Source organism: Trichechus manatus, unplaced genomic scaffold (genome assembly GCF_000243295.1).
Source record: "Trichechus manatus latirostris isolate Lorelei unplaced genomic scaffold, TriManLat1.0 scaffold00034, whole genome shotgun sequence".
Classification (NCBI taxonomy): Eukaryota; Metazoa; Chordata; class Mammalia; order Sirenia; family Trichechidae; genus Trichechus; species Trichechus manatus.
This window is the reverse complement of record NW_004443970.1, coordinates 20,617,710-20,622,326: the sequence shown is the minus strand read 5'-3', so window position 1 is coordinate 20,622,326 and position 4,617 is coordinate 20,617,710.

The following is a 4,617-nucleotide window of genomic DNA, read 5'->3' as shown; positions in this document are numbered from 1 at the left end:
GATTTTGTTTTAAAGTCTATTTTATCTGAGATTAGTATTGCCATTCCTGCTCTTTTTTGGTAGTTTTTAGCTTGATAAAGTTTTTTTCCAACCTTTGACTTTTAATAAATTCACATCTTTGTTTCTAAGGCATGTCTCTTGTAGACAGCATATTGATGGATCCTGTTTTCTTATCCATTCTGTCATATATAGAGTAGTTTTTGAGGGTCTTCTAGAACCCCTTCATTTTTTGAAGGAAGTTCCTTAAATCAAAGAGCACTTATTTCTTCCTGCATATTCTACTGATCCACTTCAAGCATTTTCAGGATGTACTAATTTTTTACCTAATTAGAAAAGTAGACATTGGGTCAAATTGTTCGTATGTTTGTACATCTTTATAAATATTACTATCAGATGTATATAATTAATTCAATTCAGAATCATTTCAAATAGTTTATCTCATCTATGGCCAATAGATGGTGCAAATAGTTAATGTGCTTGGCTGCTAACCAAAAGGTTGGAGGTTCAAGTCCACCCAGAGGCACCTCAGAAGAAAGGTCTGGCAATTTACTTCCAAAAAATTCAACCACTGAAAACTATGGAGCACAGTTCTACTCTGATGCAAATGAGGTTGCCACGAGTTGGAACTGATGTGATGACAACATCTCATCTATATGTGAGTTAAGGTCACCCACTGGCTGTTGCAAATGGTTTGCTCTCGAGTACTAACCTAAAGATTGGCAGTTCAGATCCACCCAATGTCACCACAGAAGAAAGGCCTGGCTATCTGCTTCTGTAAAGATTACAGCCAAGAAAATCCTTCGGGGCTCAGTTCTACTCTGTAACACATGGGGTTGCCATGAGTCAAAATCTACTCCACGGAAATGAGCTTGTTTTTTTTGGTTTGTATGTGAGTTAAGATAAATGTAAGCAAAAATAAGAGCCCCTTTAAGTTCTCAAACGTTCTCAAAGAACCCAACAAAAATACTCTGCACACTCACCTTCCCTGCATGACAACCCCATTTCACAGTTGTTGAATTTGGTCAGAACTTGGACAGCACGTGGGATCTCATCCCTCCTTTGACAGAGAAGAAAACTGAGGCCCAGTGACCTGCTCAAGGCCACTCAGTTAGTTGGTGACTGTCTTAGTTATCGAGTGCTGCTATAACAGAAATTCCACAAGTACATGGCTTTAACAAACAGAGATTTATTCTCTCACACTCTAGGAGGCTAGAAGTCTGAATTCAGGGTACCAGCTCCAGGGAAAGGCTTTCTCTGTGTCAGCTCTGGGGGAAGGTCCTTGTCATCAATCTTCCCAGGTCTACGAGCTTGTCAGTGTAGGAACCCTGGGTCCAAAGGACGCACTATTCTTCTGGCTCTTGTTTCTTGGTGGTATGGGGTCCCCCGTCTCTCTGCTTGTTTCTCTCTTTTATTTCTCAAAAGAGACGGGCTTAAGACACAACGTAATCTTGTAGATTGAGTCCTGCCTCATTAACATAACTGCCACTAATCCTGCCTCGTTAATATCATAGAGATACAATTTACAACTTGTAGGATAATCAGACCGGATGACAAAATGGTGGACAATCACACAATACTGGGAATCGTGGACTAGCCTAGTTGACACACATTTTTGGGGGGACACAATTCAATCTGTAACAGTGACAAAGGCAAGGGCAGCAGCAGGGCATCCTGACTGTCATCCAAGGCACCTGCCAATACACTCAGCTGTTTGAAGTCCATTAGACCAGGAAGGCAGAGCCATAACAAAATATCAACCGAAGATGCTGAAAAGAAAAACGAATGTATTTATGGCCCTTTAACAAGCATTCTTTTGTTTTCAACAATAATCCATGTCTGGAAAACCATCATTTATCAATGTCCTAACTTTTCTATTGCTGCTTAGTCTTTCTTGGGCAAAAATCTTTAATTTTAAAGTATACCTTTTTTTCTTTTTTAAACTTTGCGTTTAACTTTATTTTTATTTTAAAAATATTTTATTGTGATTTTGGAGAAAATTTACATAGCAAATTAGCTTCTCATTCAACAATTTCTATACATATTATTCAGTGACATTGGTTACACTTTTCGCAATGTGTCAGCAGTCTCATTATTTCCATTCTGGTTGTTCTGCTTCCATTAATCTGGCTTCCTTGTCCCTCCTTACCTTCTCATCTTTGGTCTAGGGTAAATATTGACTGTTAGGTCTCATTTAAATGATTGTTTAGAGGAGCACAGTACTCACGGGTGGTAATATTTATTTTATGAGCCACTCTGTCTGTTGGTTGATTGGTGACCTCGGAGGGTGGTTTGAGTTCCGAGTTTAAAGGGTATCACAGGGTGATAGTCTTGGGGGTTTCTCTAGTCTCTACCAGTCCAGTAAGTCTGGCCTTTTTTAGGAGTTTTAGCTTTGTTCTACAGGTTTTCCCCGTTCTCTCCAGGACCACCTATTGTGTCCCTGGTCTGAATGGTCATAGTGGTATCTGGACACCATCTAGTTTTTCTGGTCTCAAGGTTGGAGAGGACGGTGTTTAGCTTTAATTACCAAACCTTGTACTTCCATTGTAATAATTTTGAAAAAGCTCTCCCCCCCACCCAAATAAAGAATAGCTGAAGAACCAAGGGCTTGCCTGTGCCCTGTGGTGTTTGGAAAACAACTTCAGGCAAAGGATGATTCTTACTAGATGGTACATTACAGGTAGAATACACAGGAATCAAATTGATATGTCTGTGGAAAGAGACGATGGAAAAGCTCAGTATTATCAGTCAGGACAAGGCCAGGGGCTGACTGTGGAACAGAACATCAGTTGCTCATATGCAAGTTCAAATGGAAGCTGAAGAAAATTAAAACAAGTCAACAAGAGCCAAAGTACAACCTTGAGTACATCCCACCTGAATTTAGAAACCATCTCAAGAGTAGAGTTGATGCATTGAACACTAATGACTGAAGAGCAGACGAGTTGTGGGATGACATCAAAGACGTCACACATGAAGAAACCAAAAGGTCATTGAAAAGATAGGAAAGAAAGAAAAGGCCAAAATGAATGTCAGAAGAGACTGTGAAACTTGTTCTTGAACATAGAGTTAGTAAAGCAAATGGAAGAAATGATAAAGTAAAAGAGCTGAAAACGGCTACTCGAGAAGGCAAAGTAAAGTATTATAAGGAAATGTGCAAAGACCTAGAGTTAGAATACCAAGAGGGAAGAACAAGATCAGCATTTCTCAAGCTGAAAGAACTGAAGAAAATATCAAGCCTCAAGTTGCAATATTGCAGGAGTCTATGAACAAGGTATTGAATGATGCAGAAAGCATCCAAAAAAGATGGAAGGACTACCAAGAGACACTGTACCAAAAAGAACTGGTCAACGTTCAACCATTTCAGGAGGTAGCATATGATCAAGAACTGATGGTATTGAAGGAAGAAGTCCAAGCTGCACTAAAGTCCTTGGAATTGATGGAATACCAACTGAGATGTTTCAACAATGCATGGAATGCTGGAAGTGCTCACTCATCTGTGCCAAGAAATTTGGAAGACAGCTACCTGGCTAATTGACTGGAAGAGATCCATATTTGTGCCCATTGCAAAGAAAGGTGATCCAACAGAATGTGGAAATCATTGACCAACATCATTAATATCACTTGCAAGTAAAATTTTGCTGTAGATCATTCAAAAGCGGAGGCAGCAGTATATCAGCAGGGAACTGCCAGAAGTCAAGCTAGATTCAGAAGAGGACATGGAACCAGGGATATCGTTGCTGATGTCAGATGGATCCTGGCTGAAAGCAGAGAATACCAGAAAGATGTTTACCTGTGTTTTATTGATTATGCAAAGACATTCAATTCTGTGAATCATAACAAATTGTGTATAACATTGTGAAGAATGGGAATTCCAGAACCCTTAATTGTGCTCATGAACCTGTACATAGATCAAGAGGCAGTCGTTCAAACAGAACAAGGGGACACTGCGTGGTTTAAAGTCAGGAAAGGTGTGCGTAAGGGTTGTATCTTTTCACTATACTTACTCAATCTGTATGCTGAGCAGATAATCTGAGAAGCTGGATTATATGAAGAAGAATGGGGCATCAGGATTGGAGGAAGACTCATGAACAAGCTGCAATATGCAGATGACACAACCTTGCTTGCTGAAAATGAGGAGGACTTGAACCACTTGCTGATAATTAAAGACTATAGCCTTCGGTATGGATTACACTTCAACATAAAGAAAACAAAAATCCTCACAACTGGACCAGTAAACAGCACTACAATAAACGAAGAAAAGAATGAAGTTGTCAAGGATTTCATTGTACTTGGATCCACAATCACGCCCACAGAAGCAACAGTCAAGAAATCAAAGGGTATATTGCATTGGGCCAATCTTCTGCAAAAGATCGTTTAAACTGTTAAAAAGCAAAGATGTCACCTGGAGGACTAAGGTGGGCCTGACACAAGCCATGGTATTTTTAATCGCCTCATATGAATGCAAAAGTTGGACAATGAATAAGGAAGACTGAAGAAGAACTAATGCCTTAGATTTAAGGTGTTGGCAAAGAATATTGAATATAATATACCATGGATTGCCAGAAGAATGAGCAAATCTGTCTTGGAAGAAGTACAGAAAGAATGCTCTTTAGAAGGGAG